This window comes from Falco peregrinus, chromosome 5, assembly GCF_023634155.1.
Source record: "Falco peregrinus isolate bFalPer1 chromosome 5, bFalPer1.pri, whole genome shotgun sequence".
NCBI classification, from domain to species: Eukaryota; Metazoa; Chordata; class Aves; order Falconiformes; family Falconidae; genus Falco; species Falco peregrinus.
This window is the reverse complement of record NC_073725.1, coordinates 112,086,293-112,105,889: the sequence shown is the minus strand read 5'-3', so window position 1 is coordinate 112,105,889 and position 19,597 is coordinate 112,086,293. Positions and strand designations below refer to the sequence as shown.

The window sequence follows — 19,597 nt, the reverse complement described above, 5'->3', positions numbered from 1 at the left end:
TCTTCCATTTTACTGTTATGCCACTCCTCCTGATTCTTTCAGAAATAACGTTGCTAAAATGACACAATTTTAGAAAGTTTAGCATTATAATAATATATATTAATTACAAAGACAAACAAAAACCTGCTTTATTTAGTCTTTGGTCTTGTTATTGAAAGCCGTGCAACCCATTTGCTGCAAAGACTAACACAGGTATTTCAGTTAACACGATTAAATCTACAGGATTGTCTGAATGCCAGCTAATTCTTCTTTACTTTTTACTGTCTGTATCTGCCTTACAGAATACAAAATGTTCAAAATGTTTGTAAGTATCTAAGCATACTAACCTAATTTGCCAGACATTTGAAAGACACAACAATCTCCTTGGTTTAAAACCCTCCAGAGTTTCTTTCTGCTATAGAAATAGAAGTTGTGGTAACACAAACGTGAAATCCATGCCACTGTGTCTGAAACGCTGAGAAACTAATCCTTAAGGCTAGGCAGCATACCAGAAGATGCTCTTGATTCCATGACTTTTGCCAGGATTTAGTAGCTGCAGTGTAGAATGTTTTTCTACAGAATTGTCATTTAATTGACTGACAGTATTTCCTACATCTATGTGGAGCACCCTGGAGATTAGGGTGAAATATGTAAAATGCAGGGATTTTAAAAATAGTATTTCAAATTAATTCCATCACAACAATGTATAAAAACTATAAAACAGGACAAAGGTTATAGGAAATGGAAGTACCAAGAGATCTTCACACAATCCTCCAAAAGAAACAATGGGAGGGGGGGTGGGGGTTTGGTATTTATTCTTTCTTAACAGTTATGAGGGAGTAAATACCACAAAACTACCTTTCTCACACCCTTAAAAAGAAAACTCGATTCTCTTCATGAACAGATTTTAACCGGAACCTGGAAGCAAAGTTCTCTAGATGCTTTAAGTTAAAATCTGCACTTTTGAGTTTTTAGTCTTCTTTGCTGGAATCAGTGAGTTGTTGTGTGGCAAAGACGAAGCAAATTACATGAAAACAATTACATTAGGGATATAGGTTTTGACCTGCTGATACAGTTATACACAAAGTCCTTTTATAAGCATAAAATAATTGAATAAACATTAACGACTTCAGACTCTACAGTGCTTTAGCAATGTAAGTATTATTTCCATTTTATATAGGAGTGAAATAATACACAGCTAAGTAACTTGGTGACCCACAGGAAGCAAGTGACACAACCAGGAATAGAACCCAGACCTCTCAGCAGCTAGTCCCATGCTTTAACCACAGAAGTAGCCACCTCCTTCCCATCTTATATTAGCACAACTCTGAGTCTTGGTTGCATCAGCTACTAATTTAAGATGTCTAAGCATGGCTAATTGTAGAAATCTGAATTTCTGAAGTTGAATAAGTTACATTCATAGATCTGTCTAAACTTAATCACCCGAGAAATTAGGATAAACTATTTTTAATTTAGATTCAAAATGAACCTAAACTTTTGGTTGCTTTGAAATGATTCCTTCAGATATAAATTTCTGATGGATTAAAAAATCTGACAGATAGCTGTATATGCTTGAGCTCTTTATTTGTATATATTACTTTTCCTGCTATCTCTGTGTGATATGCAATTTGGACCCATTCGATCTGAATGGGACTAGAACATGCAGGTAATACCCGATTACAGAAGAACCAGACAGTCCTAGAAAGGAAGTTATTCTCTTCAAGAGAGAATGAAATCAAAGAAGTCAAGAGTTGGGGAGAGACCAAGGATCCTGAAAAAAACATTATAATTAGAAGTAGGCAGCCTGGTGTGATCTTGGCTTTACTGATTTAAAGAAGGCGTGATTTGGATTTTGTTCTCTCTTTATCTAAGCCTCAAAGTTCAGGAAAAGGAGGATCATTTTTAGTTTAAAGGGTTCTTGTTTTGACCCGCTCTACAGTTATCTATGAAAAATCTGCATTATGCTTAGTCCTATCACTTTTGCTGGATCCGAGGCACAGCATGCTAAATGCAGTATAACAATACTAGAGTACAATCTCCAAAGAGCTTGGAATGATACCAAGGGATAGTCCTCTGCCATCACTTAAAGAAATGCAGTTTATACCACAGGTTTTGCCATATACCCGTATAAAACATCACTGAGAACAGTTGAAACTTCTGATTTCCTTCAAGTAAAATTACGTATATATAGAACGTGAAAACTGAAGACAGGAGCGTGGTGCAATATTATGAAATACTTTTTACAAGCCTGTCTTCCCAGACAAAAAGCTGCCAATAAAGACAGAATGGGATATGCCAAGACAAAGTTCTTGTTATCAATACAGATCATGAGATAAATAAATTTAAACATTATATAACACAAGTACACAGGGTAACTTTTAAAAAGGCAGCAATACAATAGTTTTTTAGCTTAAACTCCAATACTTTAAACCAACGCAATCCCCACAATCTGTACTTATTCTTCTGACTGCTAGATTTATAGTCACACTGCTAGTGTATGAGATTGCCCTCTAGATGTTAAAAAGTTTGGCTAGATAATTTTTCATTTTATCCAGAACACTGAGATGGGACACACTGCATGATTTGTGATTTTAAACTTCTGTAATGCACCTAGAGACTTGAAGCATAGACACAATGGAAACATCACAATAATTAAGTAAAAGTTGGAACTAGTGTGTTTGCAGAGAGAGGAAGAGGTATAAATCTTTCACCTCTATATCCTTACAAGATTTCTACCCTTTTCAAGCCAATTGTACAAATCACAGTATCATAGACAGAGTCTCTAATGTATTCATTATTCTAACTTCAGACCAAACCGTAAAACCCTACCTGGCTTACCTGAGAACCTGTTGCACCAAAATTCATTCATTAAGATGAAAAAGAGAAATAAAAATGTTTAAGAGAGGCTATTATCCTTATCCGTCTTGAGATTCCATGTAGTACTCTTTTTCATTTCAATGAGACTGTTTTTGCCAATTGATTCAATTTAATCTGCTTCACATTTTCTTAATAATTGAATTAATAGTAATAAGTGTATGCAGAAATATGGTTTTTTTCAGATGCAACAAACTTCAGAAAGACTTACCATGAAAAATTCCATGATTGAAAATAATATAAAATGCAATTCCTTTACATGAAAACAACAAACTAATGTTTTTATATGCAACAAGAAAAGCAAAGTATAATTGATCTTTCTTTTAGATAACTTATCATCTAATTTTAAAGCTAGAACTGATGCTGAGAGGCCCTTTTCAGCTTCTCTTTGAACTTAGGAAAAATCTCCCATGATGCAGGAAGGCCCGAGCCTGACATTTCATTCGTATTTCATAACGTTTAAAGGTTCCAGCCAAACTTAGGAATTCTCTCAGATAAGTAGGGGACAAAGTCCACATAATCAAAAACTGTGCAGTCAAATAATGCAAACAAAAGCTGTGTGAGAAATTGATAATTTCTTTGTTATGGCCATTTCATTACTGTATAAAGAAACTAGAATTAATTCTAGAATAAATAATAAACTTGTACCCTATTTTATTTCTTTACCAATATGAAAATTATTGGCTTTCTATGTTACGCGTGTAAAAAACCCCACTCTTTGTTGATAAAGAAAAACTGATTAATTGAAATTATAAGGCATATTTTTAAGTACCAAAGAGAATTTATGGGTTCTTCATCTCTTGATTCTTCAAATCAAGATTAGCTGTCTTTCTAAAACAAACATTTAATGAAATACAAATGCTACCTAAACATCTATGTTAAGCAGGAAATCAGACTAATTCTTTTCCTTTCCTGTCTCAATCTGTTAAAATGTATATTTACAAAACCTAATTTGTACATAGATCAACATTACTGTTTCTGCTTTATATTTTATGAGTTCTGTTCAAAGGATGAACTTGCTAAAAGAATACAATGCTTATAGCAGAAATAAAATGACATGGTATTTTGTAATACTTCCCTGGAAGCTCTGTTTGGCTGGTTTCTCTGGACTGAGTTAGGTATGCCTGTTTCGCCCATGCAATTTAATTAAAATCTAAACTATGCTTTGTATTTCTGCTTTACTTATGAGCTTACTAGAAGTCTAGCCTCAAAGTATGAGTCTATAGTCACAATCAGATGTTCACTAATACCTGCCAGTTTTTGGAATGCTCCCAGTTTCACAGGGTTTTAAAAAATTTGCATGTTAAAGCCCAGATTTTTGGGAGGGATCCTCTGTTATTCAGAGACTTAAGCTAAATGGGTATATTCTCCAGCAGTTTGCACAGAGAGCAGCCTTGTTTCTGTTCACAGCAGAGCTAAATCTGAGCTCTGTGGAGTTGTCCAGCTAAGATCCTTCTTTTAACTTTCCATTGAAACTTTGCCTGAGATATTGCTGTAAAATGATCAGAAACATTAATAATTTGGGTATTTAAGTCTCGGTAATTGTTAGATTATTTCACGCATATTTGCCTGTTTATTCATGCATGGCACCTTGAGTTAATTCTGAGGTTTTGTTTTACTTGTTTTCAGTACCTGGCTCCTAATTCTGAGTATTGCTGAACAGATATTACTGCAGCATGGGGTGGGGTGGGGGGGGACACACAACCCAAACACTAAAACAAACAAAAAAACAGAAGAAGAAAACAAAAAAAAAAAATCCCCCAAAACCGCTCCACCTTATAAAGAAAAGATTTCCACATTTCTAGGGCTAAAACATTCAGATGGAGGGAAAAGTAAATTCCTTGATATGTCAAGGCATAAGTAACACTTCGAGCCTATACAAACAGACAGATAATTCTCATAAAGATTAACACAAGGCTTCAAGCCTCTACAGACAGGAAGATTGGGCTCATAAAAAAAGCTGTAGGCGATGTTGGTGTCTATAAGTAGACCAGGTATATTGACGTATTCAACTCTAATCTATAAATTGCCTCAGTATACAAGTACAAAAGCAGATGTAAGCTTTCTGTCAAAATGCTTGATGACTAAAAACCCATCATGAGGCAAATTCGGGATCTTCTGAATTTTCTAATGATGTCCAAGAGATCCAGAGATTTTAAAGGTAAACTGTTGTGTCCTGGGGCATCTTGACTTACAAGATGACTCTCCAAAGCCTGTTGATCTTACAACTTTTTTTTTTTTTTACACCTAACTTATTCTTAAAAGAATCGGAGGGTGAAGCAGAAGGAGGTGACATGCTTGTTTGAACTTGCTCTCTCTTGAGACTTACCGAGCACAGCCTATACCGTTCCTCTCCGCATTCCTTGGGGGGTGGGGGGGGTGGGGGTGGGGGAGAGAGAATCCGTAGCTAAGATCAGTGAGGGGAAAAAAGAATTTCATTTACCTCCGTTAACTGCTAAGAATCTTTTCAGAAAAGCCTTTACCCCTGTCACAGCAGGATGCAAACGGAGGTGAGGCGACCAGCTACCCGCGGCGCAGAGGGGTGAGCTGGAGAGCGGGAATGCAAAGAGAAAGCGGTTAGCAGCGGGGGAGCGGCGCTGGCCGCCGCGGGAGTGCGCAGCGCGCAGGGATCAAATTCCAGCCCCGCTCCGGGCCCGCGGCCTGCCCGCAGGTACGCGCTTGCGATCGCACCCAGCGGGCACGGGCACCACGGGCACGGGCACGGGCCGGGGGGGAGCGGGCTGGGGTGGCCGGACGGGGTCTCCGGGGCCAAGCAGGCGGCCCGGCGCCGGCCCCTCAGCGCCCCGCTCCCGCGCCGCGGCCGGCTGTGCCCCCGCCGAGCCCCGCACCTCAGCGCCGGGGCCGCCGCGACGCCCCCACCCCGCCCCGCCCCGCCCCTCCGCCCGCCGCGGCGCGAGCCCCGCGCCCCGCGCCCGCTCGCCCCTCAGCCCCGGCGTGTGGGCCGGCGGGGAGGCGGTGCCCGGCCGGGGGAGGCGGCGCCTGGGCGGTAGGACGGGCCGAGCGGGGGAGTTTATCCCACTAGAAGGGAACAGTTTCTCCCGCTGAGACTTGACAGCGCCAGGTCAGTGCGGGCTGCGGGGGACCTTCCCCCGAGGTGAGGGGACCGGCGGAGGCGCGGGGAGAGCCGCGGGCGGGGGAGGCGCGGCCGTGCGGGCGCCGCTGCGGGGAGCGGGGCCGGCGGGGCTGACGGGGCGCGGGCGGGAGCGACGCCCCGGGCTGGGGAGAGGGCAGAGCCCCGGGCCGCGGCGGGAGGAGGCCGGGGATGCTCGGGGAGGCGGGGCTGGAGGGAGCCGAGGGGCGAAGCGGGGAGCCCGGGCAGCGCGGGGCACGGCCCTGAGGGGAGCCGGGCTGCCGGTGCCCGCGGGGGCTGTGTGGGCGGGGAGAGGGGCCGCGGCCGCTCGGCGGCGGGCGGGGAGGCGCGGCGCGGCGGGGCGGGAGGGGCGCGGCGGCGGGGGGACCCCCGGGCCGGGGCTCCAGGTGCGCGGCCGCCCCGGCAGCGGCTCAGCCCCGGCGCGCTGGCGGGGGGAGCGTGGGCGCTGTGTCCATGGTGCTGTACTCGGGCAGCGGCCGGGAGGCGGGCCGGGCAGCCGGGACTCACGCCCGGAGAGGAGGGTGCTGAGGAGAGCGGCCGCCCGCGGGGGGTGTCCCCCTGCAGCGGGGGGAGATGTGCCCAGCGGCCGCCCGGGCTCGGCGGCGGGGTGCCCCTTCCTACCGTCAGGAGCGGGCGGGGAAGTGTCGCTGCTCACCTGGCTAACGCGCTCAATGAATGAACAGACTTTTTTTTTTTTTTTTTTTTTTTTTTTCCTCAACCGCAAGAAAGTCGGGGAGCCTTTCTGAGCCTTCAGCAACTGAGATACTATGTTGAAATATGTTATGTCTTGGTGGCATGCCTCAGGTTTGCAGGAGCCTTTTGTAATCTCCCCGGTGTCATTTCTCTCCAGGGTATTCTACAACTGGAGAGTGCAAGTTCCTGTGTGTTGTAACTTTGTGGCACTGCGTACACACGACAATACAATGCTGACTTAACAGTGATGCATTTATTAATATCGGTGATGTAAGACTGGTATTTATTCTGATGAAAAGCTCAGGAAATTACCCATTTCTTCAGGTAGTGGAAACTTTATGGTAAAATCAGTAAAATCCTGTAAATCAGAAAGACCAGTAGAGTTGTGGGCTAGCCTTGTACTTGTGACCTGCTGCCCCATATCTGAACAAGTTTTTGCTGTGAAACGTCATTGTAATGTTCCATCTAAAAACGAGCATTTGAAACAACCAAAAGAATTTTTTTCTGGTACCAATTAGACCATAATTTAATCAGTAATTTACCTTTTAAAAGGTTACTATGATTTGTTACTAGTTAACTAAAAATTCCCAGTGTACACCAAGTAGCTATGACATCTGATACTCAGTGCTCTCCTTTGAAAAGAAGTTTTGTATGTTGTGCTCCTGTTAATATCAGAATTTGGTGCATGAAGTCATGTGTTTAACATCATTATTCTTGGCTGTCACAAAAAAAAATGCTGCAAAAATTACTTAGAGATTTAATTATGAGATTATAGGAAATCACTCTTAGCAGGGTGTTAAGGCGTGTGGTACAACATAAGTGTGGGCTTGTCAAAGAGAGTTGAAAAAATAGTTGGCATGGACTTTGAATGATAACCTATCAGAAATATAGTTTAATGGTATTTTTACGCAGGCAGCTTTTGAATGTGAAAGTTCTCAGGCATCAGTTTTGCAAAATATCTCATTAACTGTTAGTGGTTCAGTGATTATATATCTGTACACATCCTTAAGATAGTATGTATTTCTTTAAAATGCCTCAATGTCAAATTCCTGGATAATACCATTTATTAAACATCAGCATTCAATAAAGCTTCCATTACGATACAGAATATACAAATAATTCTTTCTCTTCTGATAAAAATTTATATTCCATAAAATAATCACCACAAAATGAAGGTGGCTAAATACCAGAATCTAGTTGAAAAATACTGAAGCTATGCCCTTTAACCTTCCTTATGATACTGATTAAAACACCCACTATCAACACTGCTTCTAAATCTGTCTCTTCTGTGAACTTTTCTAAATAACCATAAGTGCATTTCTAAGTCAATAAAATAAATTTAGGCCCAGCTTCAATTACTGCCAGTATAATTTTCCACTTATAGCAATGACTAATAAAATTAATTTTTCAAAAAGTTATATTGGGAAAAGAAGGAAAAGTTTAGAAGTAGAACAAAACGTCTGTCTTGTATGAAGCTGGACTAAATAATGGAAAGTATACTTAGTTATATTTTTCATCTTGATTGTAGAGGTTATCCTTTGGGTTTTTTTGGTTTGTGGTTTTTTTTACATATAATCTGCTCAGAATGGTGTTAAATATATTTACTAGCCATTTTTTTGTAGCCTAATCGTGAATTGCTAGTTTTGCATATTTGATATTCATAATTTGAGTTTCTTTTACTAGCTTTTTTCACAATGATTATTCCTGTATCTTCCTCTGGCATACAGTAAAACAGTTTCCACTGCAGTTGCTCAAGAGAAATTAAAATACAATTATAAATTCTACATGCTAGGTTCTTTTGAAGTCATGGATATAATACTTCCCATTAGTTATTGCTACTAGTTTCATTTTTTAGTCGCTGACAGACTTATTGAATTTAGCATGATATTAGATGATGAGTGCTAATTATTCCATGCTGTATTGCCATAATGATGTATATTTTCTTTAACAGCAGGGATTTATTCTTCGGGTTAACTTTTTGCAAACTAACACAAGAAAAAGTTAGAAATAATCCAAAGCAAGAGAACATTGATATACTCTAGTCCTACCTACCCATGCCACAAACAGAAGTTGGGGTTTCCCATTAACAGGTCAGTTCTTAAGGATTTCATTTAACGGTTACAGAGAAGTTTGGAAAAAATCTCCCCCTCACCACCCTCTTTTTTTTTTTTTTTTTCCCCCTGTGGAGGCATTTCCAAGGAAGAATGAAAAATGAGAAACTCATAAGAATTCAGATACAAGATGCAAATTGATTCCTACAGTAAAGGATAAACCTCTTACATTTCTTTGGTCTGTTCCCCCTGACCCCCTGCTTTTTTTTTTTGCTTTTTTTTTTTTTTTTTTTTTAATGAAGGATATTGTCTTTTTTCAGTCATACTTTCTTTCAGGTTCCAGTGACAAAATACATAGAAACTGCAGGTGCTAAGCAAATTGTCACCCTAGTACTAGCACCTGTGGTGAGTGAGCCTTGGGATACTTGGCAGATCTTGCGGGTGTAAGTAGATATGAAGGCAAAATTACATTGGCAACCATAGGAAAGACTAAGTTTCTACTTCAGCATCAGGTCTTCTACTGCAGCATGGACTTCCCCTTTGACTGTTGCTACAAAGTTGTCACCTCTTGTTACACCACTAGGCAGATATGCAACTAAAACAACTAAAACTTTCACAGGCTTTTATTAATCTAATTTAGACCAAAAGAAAAACCAACAAAAAAACCCAAAAAAACCCCAACCAAGGTCTACTCTAAAGTCTTCATATCTGAAAACTTTCACAGAACTTAAGTCAATTTGATGAGGTTCACATTTTTCTCCCACTCCACCCACACTCTCCATTATATTATTTGGCCTGTTTGTCCTCTCCTAAACCACTCCATAGAATTGAACTGAACCATTACATCATTCTCCAATTAAAATTCATGATACATGAACTACATAGATATTTTTAATTACCTGTGTTGCATTACTACCTAGCAGCCTAGTCAAGATTGGGACCTCTTGTTACTCAAATTTAATCAAGATTGTCCCTATCCTTAATACTGTATGGTCTATGATATAAGAATGCAAATAGTTACAGATTTATAATGGAGCATAAGGTAGTAGAGAGATTGATGTAAAAAACGTAATTTATGATTTCAGTGTGTTGATTTATGTTTACAACAGTAATAGATTCTTACAACAGTAATAGATTTTCATTTGTGTCATGACAAACACAAAAAAAATTAGTTATGTGTGATAACAAATCCCCAAATTTACAGGAGAAAAAAAAACCCAAACCAAAAAAACCCCTCAGCTTCTAAGCAGCACACTATTCTCTAAATACAGCTGTTTTTACTTTGCAGTTTCAGTAGATTTCACTCTAAATAGAAAAAATACTCTGCTCAGAAAGGGGAAGACAAGTACCTACCTCAAAAGCCAGGTAGTAAATTTCTGGAATCAACTAGCAGATGATGCTTTGTGGACTTGCATAAGCCACCCCCTTCCCTCATGACTAAGCAGATCACCTCCATGCCATGCAGTCTGCACATTCAGGACAAAGTCTATGGATTCAAGTCTATGAATCCCAAAGTCTACTCTACTAGTTGATAATTAGCAATTAAAAAAAACCAAAGCTTATGTAGCTTTGTGAATGTATGTTCAGGCACAAGTATGCTTGACGACTGCCAAGATGAACATGCGTGTATGGTTATGTACATACTTGTAGGGGATATGTGTGTGTAGGTAATGTATTAGCCCTGTGTGATAGAATGACATCTTACTTATCTCAGTAATGTTGAAAGGCTATCTATAACATCTGATAACACAGCATAATAAATCTTGGATTATATCCCAAGAGAGAAATATACAGAACTTTCCACAGTATCAAAAAAAGGTGATGTTGGTTTATTGGAAGATGCATAGAATCTAAAAAATATATCCCAGCTTCATGCAGGTTAGTGGCAGTTCTGCTGTTTCAGTAGGGTCAGGTCTGCAATCTACATGCAGCGTTAGAAGTTTTGTCGGCTTGCATCTGTGCAATTACTCCTGAAGCCAGTCTGTGTTTTGGGTATACTGAATATTTAGGGTCCGACTCTCAATAAATCGCTGTTTGCTCAGTAAGACTAAAATGCCTGAAATTGAATAACCATGAATATATATTATAGCAAAAGTCCTACATATTTTTCTTTCCATTATATAAGAAATGCCAGTGTAACAGGAGTAGTGTATTTTCTGCCTTTTGTTCTGGAATTTATGCGATCAATTTCTTAATGTGTTTTATCTCTAAATGAAATACTAACATTTTGATACAGGCATTGCAGTTGGTATCCCTTTATTCTAGACCTTCAAATCAGATGTGAGTGCTAGCTTTGCTCTTATAACAGCTATTATGGGAGGAAAATATTATACTTCATACTGGTTTACAGGTTATTGGAATTTCATGAGCTCCATGGGGACTCTTGTCTTTCCTTGTTATCACAAATCTGATTGTGACATATTTTAGATTCCCTTTTGCCAGAATCCTATACCTTTTAATAGGAGACTCCAGCTACGATTCCTCTAACTTATCTGCATGTATACAATTCTAAATATGTTATTTTCATACAAACACTTTTAGCCCCCATGGAATAGGTGAGAGTGATGGAAGCTTTTTTATTGTACCTTGTGTTTTTCCACTGAGTTTAAGCAAATGACTTTAAGACAAGATGATAATTATCTGAAAACCTTTTACACAATATGTGATTATGCTGCATTGCATAAAATAATATTTTATGTTATAATATTGCATTATATGTCCATAGTATTTGTGTGTTTGTTTTGATTTATTGAACAGGAAAGTTGTGTAACTGCTGTAACTATTCACGGTTGTGTAGCAGCAATTTGGAACTTTGAGAGATTTTGAACTTAGGTTGTTGCCTGTATATGAATAGAATTATGTACACTTTCAATATTTATGCTAGGGAAATATTTTAATATTGCTGTGAAATAAGTTCCCAACCATGGTGGTTTGAAACATGTGTCAGACTACCAAAACAGTCACTCTGTTACACCAAAAAAAGGAACTATGAAAAGAAAAATGTTAATTACAGGCTTTAACACTCGCACCAAGATCTTCTAGTAGGGGTGGTCAGAAAAACAGGTTTTACTACCTAGACTTGGTGCTTTGTGGTGCTATCTAATATGGGGGCTTGTGGAAAAATGTGGCCACTTCTATTTACTGCCTTTCATAATGTACATATTTCCTCGTGATAGGTTTAGGTACTGACTTTTTATGTCTACAGGAAATAAAACTGAAGAGCTGATCCTTTCGTCTTGAATATGCTTTACTTGGAGTTACTGTTCACTTTTTCACTTTTCCCTACAGTAGTATTTCAGCTGCAAAATTTTGTTCTGAATCTCAGATTTTAAGCTTAGTAGAGGCATGTTATTATGTGGTATGTTCCTAAACCAATTTTTAATCCTACCTTACCTATCTTAACATTAAGAATCCTTACATTCTTAATATAAAAAAAAAAAAGAAAAAAAAGCCAAATTATTATTTTCAGTTACACCCAGAGAAATCTATAGATGAGGAAGCACAGAAGTATGTGAGGGCAAAAGGTTGCTTGATTTACACAGAATATTGTGTATTCTCTAACCATATTCAGGACCATATGTAATGGAACTGTGAGAAATTTTGAAGAGGCCACAGGCTGAGGTTCTCATTCCCTCTAGGATGAGGAAAATGATTTTATCTATTTGCTTTCTAGCTTGTAGTATGTCAGTTCTTGTGCTGACCTAGTGATGTAGCTATTCTTCCGATTCTGCTAAAGTTAACCAGTGATGGTGGATAGACTTACTTCATTGAGTCACTAAAGTTCTGTAAGGATTTTACTGTATTTCTTCTGTCATCACTCCTGGATGCCATGATTTGCATTTAAACTGCATGTCTGAGATGCCTTCTTTGTACATGAAGGCATGTTAGTGTATTTGATTTTTAAAATTATTAGAAATTTTAAGAAAAGCAGACTAGTATTTTATTTATTATTTTAAATATCCCATAGTAATTGTCAACATCAAAAGAGTTTGACAAATGACTGCATATTGCAAGACACTCATGTAAAGATGTAGATATTTTTCATTTTTGCTTAGAACATGATTTAAGTGTGTGGAAGCAAAAGTTCTGCAAATATGCTTTCACTTTCAGAACTTCCAGCTGTTGCTGGAGATGTTTTGAGATGATAAACAAGATGAAAATTTAAGCTTTATTTAGAACAAAAGGATTTCACATTAAGTCAGTTCTCTGAATGAAACAAGCACCATTAAAAAGGTTTATTTTTACTGGATTTTTCTTTTTTCTGTTTTTTTTTTTTTAATTTACAGTAGACCTATTGGCGGAATTGCTAAATTGGCCTGAAGTAAAGATCTCAGCTAAGTATGAGTTGTTATAGTCAACTAGAGAATACGTTTCAAAATTAGTATTGCAAAAGTTTATTATGGCAGGTCCTGAACTTAAAATAGGAAATAAGCAAAGACTGAAAAACTACTTTGAAGGTTTCAGGTTTTTAACAATTATTTTAAAGTGGTTTTCATTATCAAAACAATGCAAAATAATTTCCAAAAAACCTATGGAAACCTAATTACTAGTTCCTAGCTTGCTGCTTTTTTTTTTTTTTTTAATTATTTGGATGTTCACACTGAAGAAATGCTATTGCAAGCAAATTCCATACTTGGTTTCCACGATCAGCTTGCCAATTGATCTTGTTCTGTTTTGAAAGCTTCTTGGAGTATTAGCTATGATGTGAGCTTGCCAATTGTCTTGAACTGGTTAATTGTTTTTGCGATACAGGGAAGAACATTATGGCATGATGAATAAGAGACCCAAGAGGTTTCCTTACACAGTTTCCTTTGGGCACTGCCCAAAGACTTGTTCTTTGGGTCTGCCTCGTGATCAGGCTGGCTAACTTTACCCAGTTAAATTGGGTGCAGCGGATATTATGTTCACATTATCTTGTTTAGTTTGGTTTTTTTTCCAGTAATCCAATACCTTGTATAAAATATACACTTGCAATTATAGCACTGGTTTAGGTTTTACTTGGGTTTGCATGTTACTTTCTGACATAGGTAATGACATTTGAGGAATTATTTTCTTAGACCAGGATCACTAATTTATTAAGTAATAGTTATTACAGCACAGTTGGCATAGGCAGGAATTCTTGACAGAAGTACTTGAAGTACTTCTTGAAGGAGTACTGGAAAACCCTTCAGTAATCAAGAACCCAATTTTCCTCCCACAAAGACATTTTCTTGTAGACATGTCTTCATGAAAATTTTTGGCAATGAAAATCTTAATCTAAAAATAGAATATTAAAAATATTTTTTCCCACAAACTTACCTTCATGTTTTAATTTATATTAAAAAAACACTTAGCATGCTAATGTCAGAGTTCATGGTAAGTGATCCCATTATGAAATGAGTTTTTGTCTAATGGTCTATCATTGTTTTCATTGTTCCGTATGTTGGAATACGGTATCTGTCAAATTTTTAATGAGTCACTGTTTTGTTAAGAAAGGCATATTTTTATGCAACAAAAAAGTTACATACAGTACAGAGGCCCTGTGAGCCGTACCCAATATGCTGTTTCATCCTTCATGATGTAATACTGAGGATGTGGAAGTCATGCGCATTTCTTTCCATTCTTTTTTTGGGTCACCAGGGTGCCAATTTTAAGTATGTGAGAGATCAAATGAAAACCCAGAAAACTGCTTTCTGTATATTTTATCAATTCTGTTTTTAAAAGATCAAAACTTTATCAACAGTGTTCTTCTCCTTTACAAGCAAAAATGTCCATAAAACAAATTTATGTAGAATCGATGGAGTAATGTGCCATTTTAAGATAGGCTCTGGCTTAAAAATATTGTGAAATAGCTGGAGTATCTTTAATCTTAATAGAGGCTACTGGTGTCCAGTATGACTAGATTAACTGCAGTCATGGATTAAGACAGGGATCTAAGGGCAGTGTGGGACTTCAGAGGCCCAGCAGAGAAGAGAGTTGGGGAAAAGTGAAAAAGCTGTCCATGAAGAGTATCAGGAAAAGAAAATAATTAAATAATTAAAGGAAATTTTGAAGGCAGACAGTAGGAAGACTGGCTAAGACTGTTGGTTTTTCTTTATTTATTTAGCCCTTTTTATGATTGCCAAATAAGGTATTAAAAAACAGGGAAATTCTTTAAAAATACAGATGTTTGAATTTCTTTCCCAAAGAGTAAAGTTTATTGTTGGAACCTTTTTGATTTTGAATTCTTCTCTCTGGTCTCTTATGAGATTTTTCAGCTTTTCTTGGTTTAAGATATGCTGACGATGCCATAACACGGTCTTTCACTGCATTTTGGCATTCCTACTCATTGTTCTTTTTCTGCCCAAGTTTGCTCTGTTTTTTAAATCTAGCCTTATTTATTACTCCTTTGAGAACAGGAACTGTCTGATACGCTAACAACAAGTGACAGCTTTCCTGTCACTAAGGACAGGAGAACAGGCAGTGAATATTGCTGAAGTCTGAGGTAAGTTTAGAATAACAATAACTTGTACATACTCTCAGTTTGATATACTGTAGTGTGACTACATTCTCTGACGCAGGCTGTGCAACAGATTCCTGCCTCCTCCCCCATCCACTAACAGGAAGGCACAGCACAATGTTATACAGCATGTGGCAATTTTAAATTTCTGCTGAAGTATGACCCTTAGACAGGAGGGTACCTGTTTTGCTGTCACTGATGAAAAATAACTGTACTATGAATCTCTATATAATGTCAGAATGAATGGATTTAAATTAAAAAACAAACCCACAACAAATCGGTAGACATGAAAACAGTGAGGGATGGTAGGACAACCCCTCCCTTTCCTCCTCCCTTTACTTTTACCTTTAAAATGTAGATTTGGGGAAGAGGACTGAGGTGACTAAGGTGAGAGACCCAGTGTGAGGAAGACAAAGTGGAGATAAACTCTAATTTTCCTGAAAGGAAAGCAGAAAAAAAGCAAAGAGGAAGAAGAAATTGATGCAGGTATGGTTGCCACTTTCCTGACAATTACTCCAGGAAGGGCTAATGAATATAGTAATTATACCTGGCAGTTACTCTGTGGGAGAAGAGTTCTTTGGAGTTCAAAATGGTAAGAGTGATAGCGTGCTCATTTAGCTATGACTATGGAAATTAAATAAAAACAGTGTAGGTTAAATACTAAATAACACTTTTTTTCTGATTCCAATATGTCAAATAAACTGTTGTATGGCTCCTCAAGGAAAGCGTCTCCTGAATAATGATTTATGAAATTAAATCAGAGAAAAAAATCGGAAAAGCTACTGCAGAGATAAGCATTGCATTGGGAAGAGGTACTGACAGACTCCATAGGATTTTCCTCCCTTCATCTTCTATGAGCCATTATTCATAACAGGTTTCCTTATGACCTTTGCTGTATCCAGCTGAAGAATAGTCAAGTTTTCTTCTACAACCACAGCCACAGGGCACGTGGATTATTTTAGCTTCTAGAAGCCAGGGGTGATTTTGAGGTGCTGACTGTATCCAGTATGTTGTTACCCATTCTCAGAGCAGAAGATGAGATCAATAGTAAGCAGTTTCCAGTATTGCTTTTTTTATATTGTGGACTTCTGAAGTAGCAAAATATTTCTTCTATTTTTATGTGACATGAAGATAGGTAGATAAATGCCTCTTTTAGATGTCAGTTACAGGGAATTTTATAATTTTGCTGTCTGTCTGAGTATCAAGAATATAACTTATATCTTGGTTTTCTATCTCTACAGTTTCTTTTTGCACAGACGTATTATTTCACTGAAATCAAGTGCACATTTGGGAAAAACAGTTCAGTACAATTTGTATTAGTTCTCAATAAAAAGTTGTACCAAAGGAAATGCATCTTTGGTGAGATTCATGAGAGTTCTAGAGTCTTATTCACATTCACGCTGATGCTGAACACCTTCAGAATTGCATGCTCCCCCTTCCTGAAAGCTAAGGGTACCTACTACATTTGTTGTCAGCCTGCAGGCAGAAAGTGGGATCATGTTTAGGAAAAAAAGCTAATACACAATTAAGTAATTTGGTGGATTTGAGGAAAAACAAAACAAAATCCCAAAGCAATTATATTCCCTAGTCTCAGAGAAGTCTAGTTGAACTCAAAAGCTAGTAAATTAAAAAGGGCTGTGTCTCGGGCACAGGCTTAGAACTGGATTGTTAAATTGTTACATTCACAGAATTGTCCATGGTCCATTTTTAGCTCAGCCAACTAACAGCCATTCAAGCGCTTTCCAGAAATACTTTGGGAGTTAGCATGGGCCATGGACCATTTGCCACAGGCCATTTAAGTATTGCCACCCAGTTTTGACAACAAAGAGAGTTTGATTATGTGAGTCAAACAAGTATGGCCAGAGTGAGAGTCCTGGTACTCTTTAGTCTGTTAGTATAGCTGAAACTGAATTAGCTTAAATGCCTCTCAGATTTGTTGTAATTTCCTTCTAAGTTTCTTCCAAGAGGAGCTGTGCTTAATGTTCTGTTTGTAGATTTTTAGCTCTAAAAAATTAATCACTTATAACTGGGAGATCTTTGTAAGTTTGAAAGCACACAAGAAAGAAATAGAAGCTGTATGTCTGGCAAAGTAGAGACTGTAGATTGTTGGCATTGTATCAAAAGAAAAATTTGTGTATGTCATTTTATATTGTCTGTTCATTTGGCTGTCAAATACATAAATTAAAAAACATATAACATAAAGCTCAAAATCTTTAAAAATACTCTTAAAATGTTTTTCTAACTCCTGGTGAAGGATCAAGTTGTTACCATACTTGTGTTGCATGATGGCAAAATTCTCTATTTATACATCTGTCCTGAGCAGATGTTAGTAAAATACTTGTATATGACATAGTCATCACTCTGAACAATATGAAAAATATTTTGAAATTGTTACTGTCCTACTGTCTGGTCCAAGAACTATAGACAGCTAACATTGTAACTCACCTTTACAGAATACATTACAACTTGTTTGCTCTGAAAATTCCTTTTGGCTCAAGTGAAAGTACACAGTGCAAACAAAGTTATGAAATGTGTACACAAGGTGTGAGAGTAGATGGTTATACTTGTGTAGAACTTTATGGTTCTGATCCTTCAAGGTAGTCCATGCAATCTGACCTTTACGCTCATCATCTTGATTTGAATGAGATTACAAATGAATAATAGGACCAAATCAGACTGATTTTCCACAACTAGTGTCAACAAATAAGTCATGGATTTTAAAATTTTTAATTAAATAGAAAGCATAGAATTGTAAAATCTAAACAGATAAATATGTATTGTAAGCCTTGAAGATTTGAGAGCTAAAATATTTGACAATGTGGCCATTATTTTAAACCTCATTTTTGTTGTGAAAGTTGATAAATATTTTGACTGTTAAAAATCCTTTCAGCTGTATTGCTATTGATTCAATTAAAGGAGCAGAAAATGCCGTGTTTTGTTAAGACAACAAAGATAAAGCAAGAACCTTCTACAGGTACTTAAACAGATGAAGCATTTAAGAAGAAATACAGACTAAGTTAACACATTTTTCCAGAGGATGAGGCACTAACTTGCTAATAGAAATATGAAAATCAGAGACCCAAAGCACAATGTAAGATGAAAATTTTACCTTCAAATAACTGACTGGAAATCTCAGAAACAGCATGTAGGGAAGGAAGTTCTGCTTACCTTTGCAAGAAGGACATTGTATTGAATATAGGAAACTGGAGATGGAGGAAAGCACGGCCTACAAATTATTTATATAGGTAAAATACCTCTGGGATCTCCAATCCTTTTTGATATTCTTAATTAAAGAGTAATTTTTAAAGTAATTTTAAAAAACAAACAGTGTCATTTTTAACCCACCCCACACTGGATTAAGTCAGCACCTTGTTACACGTGGTGCACGCAGCAGCGTGACCACAGCCAGTCTAAACTGGATCAGGAAGAATAATCCTGAAATGCAAAGTTCTGTAAGATCATTTCCTGTTTTCTGAATCATGAAGGCTGCTTTTTTTTTTTTTTTCCCCAAATCGTTCCACCTTGGAAAATCTTAGCTAAAACAGGAGTTAAAGCATTAAAAAATGGATATTTAGTATGTCAAATCAAATCACATTTTTCAAACTTCAGTGTTTTGTAATGATACTGAAAGTAGCACAGAAGGATAAATAAATAGTGTGTATATTATCCTGGCTGTTACAAAATATTATTCTGTCCTTATACAAACTCTTCTTTGAACAGTGGAACCAATCAAGTTAGTCTCTTATGGAAATATCTTCTAGGAATTTTTCATTTGCGTTTTCTGATACCTACTACAGGGTGAGCTCAAACTTGTTCTTTCAGTGGTGACACTAACAACAATTTAGGTTTATGGTGTTACACCTCCTCTACGTTGTAGTCAGTTCTAGCTAAAACAAGCCAAAGTTTTCCAAAGCTATTGGGCGTGAAGAGAAAGACACCCACAAAAGACACACAATAGGAAACAGCAAATATTATAAGCCCTGTTTCTTTAGGCTTACATTTATCAAATAAAAAGTCTTGTAATGGTCATTACTTGAATCTTTTAAACAAATATTGATGTTTTTATAACATGGTTCAAATTGCACTTGAGTTGAAATTTTTAAAGTATTCTGCATACCTTTGGGATGTACTGGCCATCTTTAGGAGATGTCAAAATATGGAATATGGACCTTTCAGAATGAGGCTGTATCTCAGTTAATATTACTACAAGGAACCGGAAGCACCAGAAATCCCACAGGCAAATACGTTCTCTTTCGGTGAATTAATCGCGGCTTCCAGAGCAGAAGGCACAGAAAAGCCACTGAACGTTTTCAGTTAATTCTTAATGGCTTTGTTAATCTTTCAAAATTTTCCTTCCTTTCTATTTGAACCACCAACTGTTATTCGAAATTGTTCCAAATCATAAATTCA

The 19,597-nt window shown here is 37.9% G+C and overlaps 1 protein-coding gene across 3 annotated transcripts in view; it reads left to right on the top strand.

The window, feature by feature from the left end:
- Positions 1 to 5,408: 5,408 nt before the first annotated feature.
- Positions 5,409 to 19,597, top strand: part of PPARG (peroxisome proliferator activated receptor gamma) — a 62,042-nt gene continuing 47,853 nt past the window's right edge. Inside the window, exon 1 of one of the 3 annotated variants that reach the window (XM_055806126.1) lies at positions 5,409 to 5,524. The gene's annotated coding sequence lies outside the window, so the exon portion shown is untranslated. Of the gene's footprint in view, positions 5,525 to 5,824; positions 5,969 to 19,597 lie in introns of those variants that run through there. The other 2 variants (XM_055806125.1, XM_055806124.1) reach the window with 2 other exon arrangements.